This window comes from Odocoileus virginianus, chromosome 2 (assembly GCF_023699985.2).
Source record: "Odocoileus virginianus isolate 20LAN1187 ecotype Illinois chromosome 2, Ovbor_1.2, whole genome shotgun sequence".
NCBI classification, from domain to species: Eukaryota; Metazoa; Chordata; class Mammalia; order Artiodactyla; family Cervidae; genus Odocoileus; species Odocoileus virginianus.
In genome coordinates, this window is record NC_069675.1 from 89,836,291 (window position 1) to 89,855,281 (window position 18,991).

At 53.9% G+C, this 18,991-nt stretch overlaps 1 long non-coding RNA gene across 2 annotated transcripts in view; it reads right to left on the minus strand.

Annotated features, from left to right (window-relative positions):
- Window positions 1–6,870, minus strand: part of LOC139029665 (uncharacterized) — a 39,161-nt gene extending 32,291 nt beyond the window's left edge. Inside the window, exon 1 of one of the 2 annotated variants that reach the window (XR_011482674.1) lies at window positions 6,724–6,870. This is a non-coding gene — a long non-coding RNA (uncharacterized lncRNA). Of the gene's footprint in view, window positions 1–3,389; window positions 5,792–6,723 lie in introns of those variants that run through there. The other variant, XR_011482672.1, reaches the window with a different exon arrangement.
- Between the last annotated feature and the right edge of the window lie 12,121 nt (window positions 6,871–18,991).

Below are 18,991 nucleotides of genomic sequence, written 5' to 3' on the forward strand. Positions count from 1 at the left end.
GCCATGCATCCTTTCTCACAGTCCGGTGCTCCTCTCAATTAATAAAAAATAAGTAAAAAATAAAAATACTTAGGGCAGTGTGGGAGCCACCTTGTCCTCCCCTACCACCCCAAAGCTAGTTCAGGAAGCCAAGAGAACCACTGTTTGTGGAGCACTGGCTCCAAGCTGGGCCCTGTGCCAGGTAATTAGAGATGACACCTTCTTACTGATTGATCCCAACAGCCTGTGAGGAATTCTGATTGCCAATTAACGGAGGAGGGAAACAAGCCTAGACAGGTGCAGTGACTTGCCCAAGGCCACAGAGCAGGAATGAAGCAGAACTGGGAATTCGAACCCAGGCCTCCAATGACTCTAAAGCCCACATAACTTCCTCTGCATCATCCAGCCTGGACCCCAGCCCCCAGACTGCCTGATTCATGGAGGGATCCTTGTGGAAACCCCACTGGCACTCACAGACCCATTTGCTCTGCAGATTTACCCTCTATCTCTGTCTCAATGATGTCTATTTGAATCAACTAGGATTTCAAAGGAATCAACCATTAGGCCCCACGTCAGATCACATCTTAGTAGAAGAGGAGCAAGGAGCAAGTGGCCCTGGTGTTAAAAGCTTTCCAGGGGATTCTGATTTGCAGCGGGTCCTGGGAATCACAGTCCTGTTATTCTGTCATCCCTGGTGCCCCTGGGAAGAGGCAGTGGCTAATGGGGACATGTCAGACCCTAAAGGAGGACCCCAAGTGCCAATACTGCTATGGCCCTCGAGGATACCAAGGATGTGTTGGTGGGGGGACTGTTTCCACATCTTAAATGGACACACACCAGCTTCAGCCTCTTCCTGAATGAGTTACCTTGTCATAGAACTGACCTCCAAGGACTGTGGGCACTGGACAAGCACATAGGGCAGCTTTTCTCCTCCCCCTGACTCAGCAGCCCACCACTCACTCATTCATTCACTCAGCACATGTTTCCAGGGCCAAACACGGGACTGAGTGTTGGGGCACAACAGTGACCAAACATGGACCAGTGCAAGCAACTGGGCAAGAAAACCTGCATTCACAATTGCTGGGGATTTTCTGGCTTTGTTCAGAAAAATGAATCGTACTACAGAAGGGAATGGCAATTCACTCCAGTACTCTTGCCTGGCGAATCCCATGGACAGAGGAGCCTGGTGAGCTACAGTTCGTGGGATCGCATGGTCCTGACACGACGGAGTGACTAACACTACTAGAGGAGGCAGGAGGGCCATGCTGATGTCTTCCTTCTGAAGAGGAAGGAAAGGAAGGTGGGGCAGGAGGGGGTGAGGCTGGGTTGAGATCAGGGGCAGGGCGATCAGAGCCGGGCAGCTGAGGAAGCGGGGTTCCCACAAGTCTGGGCCTCACGGCAAGGTCAGCGGGCATCTCCCTGGTCACCCCCAGGGAAATCGTTAAAGGGTGTCAGGTCCATTGCCTTTGCGATAGAAAAAAGGAAAGAGACAAGGCAGGATCACAAAGAAGACGGGGCTGACTCCTGCCGAGCTCCTCCTGTTTGGCTGAGTCAGCGATGCCGAGAGGCCTCCCTGGCCTCAGAACAGAATTGCAGGAATCTGCAGATATGCTAGGGTTTCTCTGAACAGGGACAGGGGAAATGAACTGCTGTTTTTCTCCTCTGCTTCTAGCTGCTCTTTACACACTCCCACCCTGCGTCTTGCCCATGTCTCTGAAAGGCCACTTGTCTCAGACTTCACAGCACTCCACAGTCTAGAGCGCCCTTGCAAAGAGCTCTATGGCCCCTAAAGTGGTTTATGACGCTGAAGTGCTTTTCGGATTATAAAAAGCTAATCCACAACTGCCTCCTTGATGCAGCAACATTTACAAAATGCTCTGCAAGTCACAACGTGTTTTATAGTTTGCGCTGTCCTCTGCGGTCCAAAAATGCTTGCCTCTCCAGGGGGAACTTTCTAGTTTGCAAACCCTGGTCACACCCCTCACCGCATCTGAACTGCAGAATTAGCTCCGTGGTGAAGGCTAATAATATCTATTCCTTGTACAGCACTTAGAGTGTGCCTGGGAGCTGTATGCGAGGTTTGTGTGTGTTAATAGGCTTCGTGGGCACAGCAGCCTGGCGGAGCTGGTATTTTTATCATCCAAGTTTACAAACGAGGATGCTGAGGGCAGTGAGGTAAAGTGCTTTGACCAAGGTCACAGCATAGCACAGCCTGGATTTGAGGCACTGCAGTTTGATGGGATGAAGGCAGGTTTTGCACCCATTTTTCAGATGAGGAAAACAAAGGCCCAGCTCTGCCCTGCTCGCTGTGTGGCCACCGTGTGGCAGGAGCCCTGCCTCGGTCTCTCCCCCTAGGGTTCCGCTCTGCTCTGAACAGAAGGTTACCCGGAGACCTCCTGCCTCACAGATAGGAGGAGGGAGGGCAGGGTGAGGGGTGTGAGAGACAGGAAACTTCTCTGGGGGCCTGACTCAGGGAAGGGAGCTGCAGAGAAGAGAGTAGGCTCCCCTGGAGAAACCTCACTGAGAGCCTGGGGGGAAAAAAATCACATAGTCCAATCCCAGCCCACTGTACAGATGGGAAAACTAAGGCCTAACAGGTGAGAGACTCGTTTGTGGTCATGAAGCACACAGGATGCAGAGGTGGGACTAGAATTTATTTCTACGCTCTTCCATGACCCAAGAGGACAGCTGGCTTTTGATCTATCAAGGCCTCAGACATTTGTTCATTCATTCATTCAGCTAGTCAGTTAGCTAGTCATTCGACAAATGTTCTCCATTACACGCCAGACCCTGGAAACAACAGTGGTGGGTACAGTCACGGCGCCGATTCTCATGGAGTTTACAGTCTAGAGCCGAGCTGTCCAGCACAGTAGCCACACGTGTTCTATTACGTACTTGAAATACAGCCTGTCCAAACTGTAAAAGGCACACTGGATTTTGGAGATTTAGTAGGACAAAAAAGTTTTAAAAAAATCTCAGTTGTTGTATTGATTACGTGTAGAAACGTTTGGAATATATTGGGTGAAATGGTCTTCCCTGGTGGCTCAGATGGTAAAGCATCTGCCTGCAATGCAGGAGATCCAGGTTCAGCCCCGGGTTGGGAAGATCTTCTGGAGGAGGGACAGGCAACTCACTCCAGTATCCTTGCCTGGAAAATCCCATGGACAGAGGAGCCTGCCGGCCTACGGTCCCTGGGGTTGCAAAGAGTCAGACACAACTGAGAAACTAACATACACTGGATGAAATAAAACACTAAAATTAAGTTCCACTGCTTCTTTTTTTTTTTTAAGTAGCTACTAGAAAATTAAAATTAAAAATTACTTAAGTAGCTTGTATTATGTTCTTCTTGTGCAGCACTGGTCTATAGGGAAAGTCTGAAAAAGAACAAATAACCCCATTGGCAGCCTTACCTTTATGCTGACACCAGCCAGAGGTGCAAACAGGCTCCGACACCTCATGGAAAGCTGATCTGAGACATGATGAAGGTCCAAGAGCCAGAGCCAACTTATCTCCAGTTCTTCTCGGCTCTTCTCCTCCTGAAGGCCCCAGGAGTCCCTTTCGTCTTTCTTCATCCTTCGTTTTCTTTCCTTCTCCTCCTCCCAGAGTCCAAGGCCAGCTCCCCTTCAATCCCATTTCACGCCACCACCCCCAGGCTCTCCAGCAGCTGCAAGGCCGTCAGAGAGGAGCACGGATGGCAGGCCCTGCCTTCCCCTCTCCCGGCCCTCACAGCTGCGGCCCATCACCAGTAGTGACTCCCCTGATCACAGGGAAAGCTCAGGAGGAGGCAGTACTTGAGCTGAGGCCCGGGTGTAGGCAGATGTGACTTCAGAGGACAGGAGGTGACAAGACCGGCTGTGCTGGGCCCTCAAGGAGTCCTGAGAGCAGGCCAGCGTTGCCTGGCTGGGACTCAGAAATCTGGGGCCATGGCGGGAGGTGGGCTCTGGGAGTGGGCAGAGGCCACATCACAGGGCTGTGACAGCCTTGAATTAGGTCTTTATCTGGAGGGCACTGGGGAGCCCTGGAAGGTGTGTAAGCAGAGGAGTTCCTGGAAGCCCGATGCTCTCCCTGCCCGTGGGCGAGGATCTCAGGAGGCAGAGCCTGAAGCCGGCCCTCTTCTTCAGAAAGCTGGCCCTGCTGGAATCCCAGCTCTGCTGCTTCCCAAGATCCCCTGCTGTGTCACCTTGGCTAGACCGACTTCTCTGTGCTTCGGCTTCCTTATCTGGGAGCCAAAGAAGCCAGCATGACACTGGCGATTCTCCGGGAGCGTTTTTGCAAAGATCCAGAGATGTGCTGCCTGCGAGGCGCTTGGCACAGAGTAGGTCCACACATGGCTGTCCCACCCCACCTGCCACTTCCATGCCCCCGCGCCTCAGGCAGCAGGAAGCAGGATGCGGGAACGTCTCCGAGCCCGTCAGAGTATTTATAGCTGTGTTCTGTCAGCTCGTTGTTGTTTTTTCGGTTGCATATATATTTTTACATTCTCCTCCGTCACACATGGCTTCTCAACGTGGCTGGGAAACGGTGGGGGTGGATGGATGCAGAGGGTGGAGGTGTAGGAGGTGGAGCCAGACGGCCCGGACAGTACCTGGGCACCTGAGGGCCCAGCCTGGGTCAGTGCTCTCCAGCTCAGAACCCGTCACCGGATCCCCGGTGCCCTGCCCCTTCCCTGTGGCCGGAGGAGGCCCCCGGGCCTCAGGGCACTTCTCTCCCTTTGCCCTCTCTGCTCCACCCCGCTGAGCGGCTTGCTTCCCTGGACACGCACGAAGCAGGAGAAAGCACACTGGACTGCCCTGCCTCTCACCATCTGTGCCACCGGGAGCAAGTGCCTCTCCCTCTCTGGGACAAATTTCCTGTCCTGGGAAATGGCAGCAGTGAGTCCAGCCTCCGGAGCTGCAGTGAGGACTAAAGGCAACGCCCAGCGCAGTAGCTGTTACCGCCTGAATGCGCTCCCGCCTCGCGCCCCCAGGCCTTTGCTCCCCCGTCAACCTGCCCGGCCAGGAATTCTCTCCTCCTCCTGACCCACACCTCCACTTGGAGAAGTCATGCAGGGTCCACCTCTTCCAGGAGTCCTCCAGGCGCCCCACAGAGAATCCCCTTCTCTCTTGGAGAAACCCTGAGACTTCTTTGCCCCAGTGTTCTTTCTCCTCTGAAGAGAGTTTACACACTCCTTGCTTATAAAAACAGCCTGCACCCCCCAGTGCAAAGCTTCCTCATGGTCCCATCCTGTCTTCGCACCATCCCCCAGGACTGGGCACCGCGTCCCCATGCTGCCGGTGAGGAAGTAGGTTCAGGAAGGAAAGTGAGTCATCCAAGATCTCCTCCAATCAGGACTTCCAACTCACGGCCTCATGGTCATTGCCATGAGCAGTCATGGGCATCTGCTCCTGCGCGGTGCCGGGCAGGTGCCCTCAGAGTAAAAGTTGGTCCAAACAGCCCCTTCCCTACAGACTCGGGGCTCTTCTCCCCGTCTAGGAGCCCATCCAGGCCACCCTTCTGACCTCTGAGCTTCTTCGCCCCCAACCAGGGACCCCACCGGCCAGGCCTCACCTCCAGCTCTGGAGTGGGGTGGGGTGGTGGTGGTGGGGAATGAGAGTACCGTTGCTGGGCAACAGCCTGGAAAGGATTCAAACCTCTCTGAGAGAGGGGAAGGGGCCTTTTCCTGGGAGCCAGAGGTGGAACAGTGGTGATGGCCTCCACGTCTCCACTCTGCAAGACCAACCTCTCAGCTTTGCTGCTGTTTCTCTCCTTCAAAACCTCCTTACTTGGGATTTCCCTGGCGGTCCACTGGCTAAGACTCAGAACTCCCAATGCAGGGGGCTCACATGCCACACACACAAAAAACAAAAACAAAAATAAACTTAACATACTTACTCAAGTTTTCTCTGCTGCATTCACCCATCCTAACTCAATCATTTATTCATCAATTACTTCGTTAATTTATGCACTTGCTTACTGCCTGGTGAATCACTGCTTCCCTACTTACCTGAGGGAAGTCTGAGCTGCGTCTCAGTTTCCCCGTCTGTGAAATGGGGGTAATAATAATACCCACCTCAAAGGCTTATGGTGACATAGCACCTGGTGTCTAGTGGGCACTTTACAAGTATCTGCTCTTAGGATGATTTTTCATTCACAGTGTTTTCCAAGCACCAATTCTGTGCCTCGTGTCATGTGGTGACCAAGGTAAAGAAGCTCTCAGTTTAGAGGGAGACGCAAACAAGACCAAGGGGGACGCCCACGTGGGCCTTGCCCATCCTGTGTCTGGATTTCCTGCCTTAGTTACCTGGGCACATCAGGGGAGCGGGCAGAGCACAGGCCGATCCTTTATTTGCTAACTCTGTGCTCTTGGGTGGCGGATTGAACCCCTTCTGACCTAATTTTTTTTTCTTTAATTAATTAATTTTAATTTTTTGGCTGTGCCACGAGGCATGTGGGATCTTAGTTCCCCTACATTAGAAGCACCGAGTCTTAGCCACTGTATCACCAGGGAATTCCCCGTGACCTCAGTTTTTCCGTCTGTAAAAGGAGACTAGCAGTAAGAATCTGGGGAGGAGGAAATGAGATCATGTGCGACCCTCTCGGGGCTCACAGCAGTCAGCTTCTAACAACGGCAGCAGGTACCGTTTCTGGTGTCTGGTGGGACTCGAGGCTCCCCAGGGTGCTGTGGAGTCCCTGAGGGCTGAGACCCAGTCTCTTCCCCTTTCCTCCTCTTGCTCCCCCGTCTCGGGTCCGCCTACTGATTCTCACCTCCACACGGACGTTCATGCAGTTCCTTCCTCCTGAAATATCCTCTCTCCTGTCTCCTGGAGCTCCAGTTGCAGTTCTTCGCAGCTTCTGGCCCCACGTAGCATGGCTTGCAAAGTAAATCTGGGGGAAGACCCCACCCTCCATTCACCTCCAGACTTCCTTCCTGCTGCAGTCAAGCCTCCAGGAGGCCACCTACTGGAGGGGCCAGGTGGGGCTGGCTGCAGCCTCCCCAAACTAGCTGGCGGTTGGGGTGTTATTGAGCTCCTGTGTCCTGAGGCTAAGCTCACCGGGCCATCTCAGCAGGTTTCCTGCCCACCCAGCTGCCCAAGGCGCAAAGGACACTCCCTAGAGAGAGGGTCCTGCTACACCCGCTGACAGCATCCTGGATTGCTTCTACCAGCGCTGAGCATGATGGTGATGCATTTGCTTTTTGGTGGGTGTGTTTGTTTAACATGTGGCTCCTTTGCCAGCCTGTACATGCCACACAGGTCCTGCCCACCCTGCCCCAGTACCCAGGCCACACCTGGTACATAGCGGATACTCACTGCACAGCTGTAGATGGATAAATGGATGCATAAATGATTAGGTGGATACATGGATGCGTGGATGGACAGGTGGATAGACAGATGGAAGGATCAACAGTGTGAGGAGATAGGGAAAGTGGCTGCCTTAGCCACTTAGTCCATTCGTGCTGCTATAACAGAATATCACAATCTGGTGGAGGGGGTGGGGTGGCTTTGAACAAAAGACCTTTTTCTCACAGTTCTGGAGGTTGAAAAGTCCAGGGTCAAGGTGCTGCCAGATTCAGTGTCTGGTAAGAGCCACCTCCTGGTTCAGCTGTCTTTTTGCTATAACCCCCAGGTGGATGGTATCATCAACACAATGGACGTGAGTTTGAGCAAACTCCGGGAGACGGTGAAGGACAGGGAAGCCTGGTGTGCTGCAGTTCACGGGGTCACAGAGAGTCGCACAAGACTCTGCAACTGAACAACACAGGTAGAAGAGATGAGGGGTCTCCCTGGGAGCCTCTCTTACAAGGGCAGTATCCCATTCTTGAGGGCTTCACATTTTAAGACCTCATCACCTCCCAAAGGCCCCACCTCTAAATACCCTCACACTGCCGGGTTAGGTTTCAGCACATGAATGTTGGGGGATCCATTCTGTCTGTTAGCTATGGCCTTCGCTCTTCCATGCAGATGAACAGAGGACAGGAGAACAAGCGTCCGGAATTCTCAAGGTGAATCCCAGCTCTGCAGGTCTGGGCAAGCTTCGCCCCCTGCCCGGGCTGTTTCCTCACCTGTGCCGTGCCTACCACCATCCTGATGGCCTCGAGGAGATGGTGTGGGAATCAGAGCACATAGGTCGGAGGGCCCTGAGAGGAGCAGCGCGCTGCCTGGAGCCGGGGCTGACTGCAGTTGCGTGGACTCGAGGACTGCCCACCGCCCTGCTCCTCACTGCCTTGCTGCCCTGCTTGCTGGTTCAGGTGCCGAACGCTGGGGGGGTGGAAGCCCCTGGGTGGCGTTTCTTTGAGAGACCAGCCTCTGCTTGAGCCTAGATACCACAGAAGCACAGAACAGTCCAGGATCTGAATGGTTCTGCCACGGGTGAGGCTTCTTCCTCTGCTAAATGGGTGATGAGAGAGGCCCACGGGACGGCTCGGAGGAGACAATAGGGTCATTCCGTGGTGCCCAGGGCCCTCCTTGCTTGACAAACGGCAGCTATGATGATGCTTCTCGTTCCCGGTTCGTATTGATGTTCCATAAAGATCTCTGGTGGTCCAGTGGCTAAGACTCCATGTTCCCAATGCAGGCGTCCCAGGTTCGACCCCCGGTCAGAGAACTAGATCCCACATGCTGCAACTAAAAATCGCACATGCTGCAATGAAGATCTTAGATTCTGAGTGCCGCAACTCAGCCAGCTCAGGATCCAGCCAAGTAAACAAACAGTAAAAAGAAGAAGTAGGTCCCAGTTAGTTGTTTTTGAAAACACCTCCCTGGGAGGTGAGATTCTGTGACTCTGCGGGCATGGCTGACGGGGTCGTCAGCCAGCCTCCTCCAGTGAGGTTTACTCTGCTCCTACCCTCGGTCTCAGTCAGACTCCCGTCCCTTCCATTAATACCTTCCACTTACGCTCCCTTAGTTCTGTCTTAAGTATCCTCTGACCTCCACGAGCTACTTGGGCTCAGCCTGCAGCCAGGCTCAGGCCTCAGTCTGGGACCAGGACTGGGCTCGGTCTGTGGTCAGTCAGGATTCAGCCTGTGGCTGACACCGGGGCTCAGTCTGGGACTAGGATCAGAGCACGCACCGGAGCTGAACGCAGACTCTGCCCGTAAGCAGTAATGAGTCCAGCTGGTGACCTGGACTGGGTCTCAGTGAGTGCCAAGGCTGGGCTCTGACTGTGCTGAGAACCTTAGACTGCAGTCCTGGAAGGCGACTCTGAGCTCCAGGTCTACTGGGGTGTGTCCACCCAGAAAGAAGTAGGAAGGCAGGACTGGGCAGAGGGAGAAGCTAGCAAGAGAGGCCCCTGCGGGGTTCCCTGGGGCTGTGACGCTCCTTCTGCGTCATCCCAGTTGGGGCGAGGGAGCTGGGTCTTTGCAGCTCCCCAACAGTCAGACACTGGCCTCCAGGTACCCTGGGCAGGGGGCATTAACTCAGTGAACCAACAGCTGCCAATGGTCCAGCAGCTGGGGTGGGTAATTGGCCTGAAGGGAACTCTGGAGCCCCCAGGACCCCTTACAACCAGCTTCGGGGCTCTGGCTCAGACCAGGGTCTCAGCCAGATCCTGAGAATAGAATGACACCTGGGAGACTGGACGTCCCCACGGACAGGCTGTCTGTCCTTGGCTTCTAGGACAGGGCCTGGGCTGGGCAGCACAGGCCTCAGCACACGTGGAGGAGGAAGAAAAGGTAAGCGGAAGCATCTGGTCAGCCTCCCCCAGAGGTTCAGAGAGGGTTGGCCACCTGCCTGAGGTCACACAGCTGCCCAGAACAAAGCCAGGCCTGGGGCCTGGGACTTATGAGTCCAAAGCTTATGTTCTCTTAACAACACCAGACTGTGAGCTTGTTAGAAAGCAAAGGCTGGGGATGGGAGGAGGAGAGGTTTTCCACCCCGTTCTTAGTCCGCCAGCTCTGCTGCCTCTGGCTGGCCCACCAGGACCCATGCCCAGGGGAGGGAGTGGCATCTTGTGGGCCGGCGGCCCTTCTTGGGTAATGAGGCCCAGCCAGCGGTTTGCAGGCCTTACAATGTGAATAATTCATTTGAAACCAAGTCTGGGAACACTGGATGATTTATTTAACAGGGGCTGCTGCTGGGGAGAGGGGAGGGCGACTTTGAACTACAAGAGGATAGTGCATGCCTTGTGGATGGATTTAGACAGGCCTATAGACCTGGATGGGGCTTCCCAGGTGGCATTAGTGGTAAAGAACCCACCTGCCAAAGCAGGAGACATAAGAGATGCAGGTTTGATCTGTAGGTCAAACCCTTGGAGAAGGCAATGGCACCCTACTCCAGTACTCTCGCCTGGAGAATCCCAGGGATGGAGGAGCCTGGTGGGCTGTAGTCCATGGGGTGGCTAAGAGTCAGACATGACTGAGCAGCTTCACTTTCACTTTTCACTTTCCTGCATTGGAGAAGGAAATGGCAACCCACTCCAGTGTTCTTGCCTGGAGAACCCCAGGGACGGGGGAGCCTGGTGGGCTGCTGTCTATGGGGTCGCACAGAGTCAGACATGACTGAAGCGACTTAGCAGCAGCAGCAGCATAGACCTGGATGGGTCTTCCCAGGTGGCACTAGTGGTAAAGAACCCACCTGCCAAAGCAGGAGACAGATGCAGGTTTGATCTGTAGGTCAATCCCCTGGAGGAGGGAATGGCAACCCACTCCAGTACTCTCGCCTGGAGAATCCCATGGACAGAGGAGCCTGGTGGGCTACAGTCCATATGGTCACAAAGAGTTGGACACGACTGAAGCAGCTTAGCACGCATGCACATGGAGATCTGGGTTCCAGTTCCAGTTCTAGTTCTGCCTCCTACCAGCTGTGACTTCACCTCTATGTGCTTCAGTTTCCTCAGCTGTAAAACAGGAATAATAGAGCTGTTAGAAGGATAAAATGAGGCAGAATTTGGAGAGTGCTTCAAATCATGTCTGGCTCATAGTAGGTGCTAGTAGTTGACTGAAAGCTTATACATAACCGGAACTCACTTAATTGACCATCTGCTCTGTGCTGAGCCTCAAGGCAAAAACTTCACAGGCACTCTTCCTACATTACAGATGAGAGAGTAGGGGCTCAGAGAGGTAACGTAATCTGCTCAAGTTCATATAGCTGGTACTGGAAAAGCAGAGATTTGAACCCACAGTGCCTTCGCACTTAACCACATTCCCATATCAGGGACCTGGCACACAGCTGGGGTCCACTGAACATTCAACTCTTATTTTACTGAAACTTGTCCTTTCTCCCCTCATCTGCTATTAAATTAATTCTAATAACCAATCGAACAGGTGGTCAGGAAGATCATTTCTCAGATGAGAAGGCTGAGGCTCAGAGAGAGATGTGAATTCTTCCCTGGGTCCCACAGTTCCAGATGGAACCCAGGTCTCTCCAGAGCTCACAGCCCCTGTCACAACTGTGATGTAACGTTCAGTGGTGGGTGTGCCCACTCGCCCCTGGGCGGCACTTCTGGGGGCAGAGCCTATGTCTTGGTTTTGCTTGATTCACAGAAGGTCCTCATTAAACATCAGACAAAGGGGACTTCCCTGGTGGTCCAGTGGCTGAGACTCTGCGCTCCCCGGTTTGATCCCTGGTCTGGGAAGATTCCGTATGCCACAACTAAAACCCGGCACAGCCAAATAAATAAATAAAATATTAAAAAATAAAGCAGTGATTTATATATATACATATAAACCCCAGGCAGTAGATGAGCTTTCTCCTTCCATCCTTGCATTGTCCTGCCCTGCCCCCATAAAACACACTGGAACACCCCCACTCATGCACTCCTGTGGGGTGAGGAGGTGGTGGGGCCCGAGCTGGGGCTGGGGGAGATCTCGGCCCCCCTGAGCGACCTGCCCACTTGCTGTGGACCAACCTGGCTCTTCCGAAGGGCATGGTCCTTGGCCTCCCACAGCGGGCAGCTCTTTGCCCATCTCAGATTCCCTGGCCCTTGCCAAGGAGTGCGGGGTAGGGGGTCTCTGCACACTCCACACTGACCTGGATGTCGGCACCGCCTGGATGTCAGCAAGGGGATGGAGCTGTTCAGCCCAGAGTGTCAGCCTGGGGCCACAGGGCTGTGTGTGCACACGCGCGCGCACGTGTGTGTGAATAAATGGGAGTGTGTGTGTCTGTTACATGTGAGTGGCATGTTCATATAATAGATGTGCATTGAGGGTATTTCCGAATCTTGTGTCTCTCTGTAGCTATTTGCAGGGTGTGTGTGTGTTCCATGCAGGTGTCTGTACATATTTGAGCTTCAGATATGGAAGGATCAGATGTACGTGTGTGAGCACCCGTGTATGAGCATGAGCATGTTCGTGTATGTATTGGGGTGCTCTGGGCGGCATTGTGGGGATGTCTGCATACGTCTATCCAGGCAGGGGTAGGTCTATGTGAGCAAATCTGTGAGCCTGTGGAGTCTTGAATGCGTCCAGGTATTTGTGTACCTGGGGGATGTCTGTGTGTATGTGTATTTGGTGTGTACATACACAGGGGTATACAGAGAGAGCCCCAAGCTTGGGAGTGGGGAGTCTTTGTTGCAGGTCCAACTCTGCCCTGTGACCTCAGCTAGACCGCACCCCATCTAAATTGCTGGCAACCGGAGCTTCGTTATTTATGAGGCCTCAATTCGGGGCTCCTGGCCCAGAAGAGGCGGCTGGAAGTGCGCTCTAATGGTGTTGCGGGCAGGTTTTGTTACAGGTTATTAAAATCCTGTTAGCATTATTTTGGGCTTGGATTTGCTCTTTCCATCCGACTGAAAAGGAAATGGATTTCCTGTTTCAGTGTCTCCATTTGTTATTCATTCTTTGTTTTCATAAAAATTTAAAAGATTGCACTATTTAGACTCAACTCGAGAGGCCAATCACTTTTCCAAAAAGTGTGATTCTGCCACTCCCTTCCCTGCAGCCGGAGCCATCCTTCAACCCATCCAAATGCCCAGCTGTCCTGGCATTGCTCCCTGGTGGCCTCCAGGCCCCCGAATGGTGCCCCACCCTCCTGGTCACCTCTGGGCCACCCTTGCTCTCTGCACTCCCACCACACTGCTCTCCGGCCCCTCCTGGAAACTGCCAGCCTCCAGGTCTCTGCCCATGGACCCCCTCTGCCCCCGGGAGGGAGGTGGCTCACAGAAGCCTCCCCCACGCCAGGTTTCTGTCGGAAGGGTGGGGGTGGACACGTGGCCTCTAGTTTGGGAGCTGCTCTGACTTGGGGAGCTCTGCTCTGTTCCCCTCCCCCAGGTGGGGCAGCAGCGCTGGCTGGGATTGGTGCTGCCTCTGACAGTGGTGTGACCTTGGGCCGGCATTTCCCCTTCTCCCCGTGGGAGCCGGGGATGGGCAGAGTGAGACAGGATGGGCTCTCAGCACCCCTCACCTACAGTCCCTTAACCTCTGTCCTCACCTTCCTACCCCCGAATATGCTCCCCCATCCTTACAAGCCGGCGGCTGGAGGATGAGACGGCCACGAGATAGTGAGCCACTGGGCTTGGGCCAGGCCCTGGCAGTATCCCCAGAGCCTGCCTCTGAGCAGTGGGGTGGGTCCAGTCCCTCTTTGAGAAGGGGTGGCAGCTGGCGGCTGGTGGGCGAGGGAAGCCTGGTCTATCTTGGAGCGCCCTCTAGTGTCTACAGAGGGGCCTGCAGCCTATCCTTCAGGGCGGAGAGAGGACTGGGTCTATCTGGACCACCCTCCCTGAGCCCTCTAGCCAGCCTCTGTCTCCACCCTCATCCATTCATCACTGGGGGTTCACTAGGCTGGGATTCTGGGGTGCCTCTGCCCTTCTCCCTCTTTATCAGCCCCAGCAAATGTCACATTCTGTTGTTCCTGCTGCTCAGATGCCCACCTTCCTCTCTGTCCTAATTCAGACCCCATGGCCTCCCCTGGAATACTTCTGCTCCCGCCCTCCTGCAGGGCGCCTTCCCCACGCTTCCCAGAGGGCACCCTGCCACATACAAACCTGATCGCGTCACCCCTCTGCTGCGACCGCTTCTATGGCTCCCCAGTGCTCCCAGGACAAAGCCCAGCCTCCTTGGCACCTTACAAGTTCTGGTGAGCCATCCTCTGCTGATGAAACAGCCTCTGATCACAGCCGCTCAGGCAGTACTTCAGCTGTCTGCCGTCCCCAGGTACAATGGCACGCCGCCTTCTCCCACACCTGACCTTTGCCCACACTGGGGCTCCCACCAGGCATGCTTTCTGCCTCCCCTCTCCCCGGAAATCTCCCACCTCCTCTAGCAAGCTGCCCTCCGACAGCTGGCCTCTATGTCCTGGGGCTCCCACCAGGTTCTGAGTTACTGCCTCCCAGCACTCTCTGGGCGTCTGTCTGTCTACTAGAGGTGAGTTCCCAGGGGCAAAGGCCGACTGGCTCTCACTTGTGTATTAACCACCTACAACGTGCTCTTCCTCAGGAGGGCACAGACATCTTGCTGGAGACTGGAGCAGGACATGGCTGCTCAGCGCTGGGGCTCTGAGTGAGGCTGTGGGGTGTGCCGGAGACGGGGTGTGCTGGGGGGTGTGCCAGACCAGGCCTGGGGAGACCGAGGCTGCTCTGAGGAGGATGTCAGAACTGGGTCTTAAAAGCATCAGCCGGGTATCAGCACACCATTCAACCAGGGTGGGCTTTCCAGGGAGCAGACCCTGGGAGCAAAGACTAGTCAGCCAAAAACCAGCTGGGGAGTGTGAGTGAGTGTGTGTGTGTGTGTTCAGTTGGGGGTCAGGGGAGGGGGCAGGTGGAGCTGGTGGTGAGGGCCTCCTCTGGGGAGGGAAGCAGGCAGCTGCCTGTCAAAGATTAGGGCATCCAGTCCAGGAATTTGAACTTGGCCAGAGGGTAACTGGAGCCAATGACTTGGGATTTGGAAAAGTCCCACTGGCGGCTGGCGGAGAACCCAGGAACCTTCTGGGCGCTGTTCTGGGAATTTGTGGGGATACGTTCAGTTGTAGTGATGACTGGGGGCCCCGCTGGCATTTGGTGGGTGGGCCCTGGATGCTGGCCACCCTGCGATGTGCAGGACTGTCCCCACCTCGGAGGATGTCCCGCGAGACTGTGACTTTCGAGTGTCTGGCCAGACATTCATGTGGAGGAGAAATATCTGTTTGTAAGTGTCTGAGCCCAGCACCCAGGTCTAGCTTGCACAGAAATAAGAGCACTTTTGCAGGAATGCTCAGAGTTTTAACTTACACTGAATTTGCTAGAAATACAACTTTCATGTAAACTGTAAGAAAGATTGCTCTTTATTTTGTTCAGAACCTTACCCAGAGTTGTCACCATTTGGAAAAATTACCTACTTAATGTCAACAATACTTGTGGTGTTTGAGTTGCTAACACATCATACTACATAGGTCTGCATGCTGGGGCTGTTGCATGCAGGGGGTTGTGTGTGTGGGTGCAAGCTTCTCCTTATTTTATCACATCTTCCAGTGTAAATCAATTAAGAGTATTTACAACTAGAAAGATCTATCATCTTAAATTTAACCAACGCTCATTCTGCTCTTAACATGTGCCAAGCACTGTTCTAAATGCTTCATGAATAATTACTTATTTAATTCTGATAACAATTCTATGCAGTCAAGTGCTGCATAAAAGAAAAAAAAAACTTTTTTGACCGGGGAGCTAACTGAGCACAGAGAAGTTAAGTAACTTACCGAAGGGCACAGAGCTGGGAAGTGGAGAAGCCAGGATTTGAACCAGTGTCTGTACACTTCACCGCCAGCCTACAAGGGCTCCCTCCGATGTTTCAGCTGGGGCACTGGGATTGTTTTCTGCTGAGGAACTGCACGCACATGCACATCATTTCATTTCGGGGTAATAAGGGCGGTTACAAGACATCTGTCATCAAGGGGGAGTTGAAACAAGGTTAAGAACCACAGGTAGAGGTTGGGAGAGAACTGGGTGGCTCAGGAAGCTCACCTGCGGAGGACTGTTTGAGACAGGCTGGGGGCTGGGAGCAGACCCAGACACACCCCAACATTCTGTGGGGGGAAGGGAGCAAGGAACAGCCGGGCAGGTAGGAGGGAAGCAGGGGAGAGAGTTCCAAGATGGAGGGAGTGAGTGTCAGAGAGGACGGCTTTGGAGAGACCCAGTGAGGTCAGGCTGAAGGTGGCCCCACAGTTGGCCCCAAAGAGACCAGGGTTACCTGAGCAGAGAGCACCTCCACCGGAGCTGCGGTCAGAAGTGCACCCAGGGCTGGAAGGAGGAGGAAGGGGCCGGAAGCCCTGCGCCTCCTGCTGCCTCCCAACGTGGGGGTGGGGACAGCGAAGTGAGGAGGGCCCCAGGCATCAGCAAGGCGGAGGGGTGCAGAGTCGGGGGGCAGACAGTAACCACACAGCCCTTGGGAAGGGAGAGGCAGTGCCCTGGTGGGGGCAACCAGGGCAGAGGTCACCTTGGAAGAGGTCACCACCCGTCCCCCACCTGCCCTGGGGGCAGTAGCCCTCCCTTTCATGGAGCTCCAAGGTAGACACTAGTATTGCCCCAGTGTACAGATGGAGAAACTAAGGTTCACAAAAGTATAGACAGACCAACAAAATCTTGCCTCAGCACAGGGCCCAATCAGGATTGAAATGAATGGGGCCTGATGCCAAAGTGGGAGCTCAGTTATGTCCAACTCTTTGTGACCCCAAGGGCTGCAGCCCACCAGGTTGCTCTGTACATGGGATTTCCCAGAAAAGAATACTGGACCAGGTTGCCATTTCCTACTCCAGGGGAATCTTCCTGAACCAGGGATCGAAGCTGTATCTCCGAACCTGTATCTCCTGCAAGGGCAGGAAGATTCTTTACCACTGAGCCAGTGAGGAGACAAGTAGGAGCTACCGACCAGGAAGGTTCATGGCCACATCTCCCTACGGTTCGTGGGCACCCACCCCAGGACTGGGTGCCTCTGACCAGGGTGCTGCTGCTGCTACTGCTAAGTCACTTCAGTTGTGTCCCACTCTGTGCGACCCCATAGACGCAGCCCACCAGGCTGCCCCGTCCCTGGGATTCTCCAGGCAAGAACACTGCAGTGGGTTGCCATTTCCTTCTCCAATGCATGAAAGTGAAAAATGAAAGTGAAGTCGTTCAGTCGTGTCCGGCTCTTAGCGACCCCATGGACTACAGCCTACCAAGGCTTGTGTGTCTGTGGGATTTCTCCAGGAAAGAATGCTGGAGTGGGTTGCCATTTTCTTCTCCAGGGGATCTTCCTGACCCAGGGATTGAACCCGGGTCTCCTGCATTGCAGGCAGATTCTTTACTGACTGAGCTGTAAGGGCAGCCCTCTGACCAGGGTGCAGGCAGCAAATAACTCTTAAGCTGAGTGGAGGACAAGAAGTCAGCCTACAGTCAGAGGTAAGGGAGGGGAAAGGGTGAATGACAGGTTGACCTCAGTTCGAATCCCGCTCCTGTAGTGATTAGCCCTGGGACCCTGAGCGGCCAGTCTCGCCTCTCCGAGTCTCAGTTGCCTCATCCGTAAAGTGGAGTCAATGCTGACCTTGCAGTGTCCTTGAGTGGATAAAATTAGGTCATGTTGGCTTCCTTCTCCCTTCCTCCCCCAGGTTGGGAAGGTGGGGGAAGTGGACTCTCCCGAGGGACCATCCTCTCAGAGGGGCTGGCCTACTCCTACCGGCTCTTCTCCACATCCAGGCCGGGGATTGCATCACGACGGCCGGCCGCGGTAACCTCGGTCCTGGCTACCGCCCGCCGCCCACTCCCGGGCCCTTTCTTCCTGCTCACTCGGGCTCCCTCTGCCGGTGCGTTTAGTTCTCGCATCCCTCCCTCAGCGTCCTCATCGCCCGCCTCGGTGACCTCCAGACCTCGCAGGACACTCCCCATTCTGGCCACAAGGTGGCGCCTGGCGGCCACAGGACCCGGGCGTGGGGCAAGGGCGGGGTTGGAATTGTTCAGTCGCTAAGTCCTGTCCGACTCTGCGACCCCAGGGACTGCAGCAAGCCAGGCTTCCCAGTCTTTCAGTATCTCCCAGAGTTTGCTCAGACTCACGTCCATTGAGTCGGTGATGCCACCTAACCATCTCATCCTCTGTCACCCCCTTCTCATCCTGCCCTCAATCTTTCCCAGTATCAGGGTCTTTTCCAGTGAGTTGGCTCTTTCCATCAGGTGGACAAAATATTGGAGCTTCACTTTCAGCATCAGTCCTACCAATGAATAGTCAGGGTTGATTTCCTTTAGGATGGGCTAGTTTGATCTCCTTGCAGTCCAAGGGACTCTCCAGAGTCTTCTCCAGCACCACAGTTCAAAAGCACCAATTCATCAGTGCTCACTCAGCTTTCTTTATAGTCCAACTCTCACATTCATACATGACTATTGGAAAATCATCGCTTTGACTAGATGGACCTTTGTCAGCAAAGTAATGTCCCTGCTTTTAATATGCTGTCTAGGTTGGTCATAGCTTTTCTTTCAAGGAGCAAGCGTCTTTTAATTTTATGGCTGCAGTCACTGTCTCCAGTGATTTTGGAGCCCAAGAAAATAAAATCTGCCACTGTTTCTACTTTTTTCCCTATCTATTTGACATGAAGTGATGGGACCTGACACCATGACCTTCGTTTTTTGAATGTTGAATTTTAAGCCAGCCTTTTCACCTCTTCTTTCACCCTCATCAACAGGCTCTTTAGTTCCTCTTTGCTTTCTGCCATTAGAATGGTATCATCTGCATTATCTGAGGTTGTTGATATTTGTGCTGGCAATCTTGATTCTAGCTTGTGATTCATCCAGCCTGGTATTTCCCATGAGGTACTCTGCATGTAAGTTAAATAAGCAGGGTGACAATATACAGCCTTGATGTACTCCTTTCCCCATTTGGAACCAGTTTGTTGTTCCATGTCCAGTTCTAACTGTTGCCTCTTGACCTGCATACAGGTTTCTCAGAAGGCAGATAGGGTGGTCTGGTATTCCTGTCTCTTTAAGAATCCACATCCAGTCACAGGCTTTAGTCAATGAAGCAGAAGTAGGGCTGAGAATGGGAGCTCAGAAGGGCGCCCTCTGACCGTGGAGCTCACTGTAGAAATGTGGGTGTTTGTGTCTGTATGTCAGAGACCCAGGGGGCTGTGGGAGCCCTGGGGTCCTCCTGTTCTCCGCTTGGAGCTGC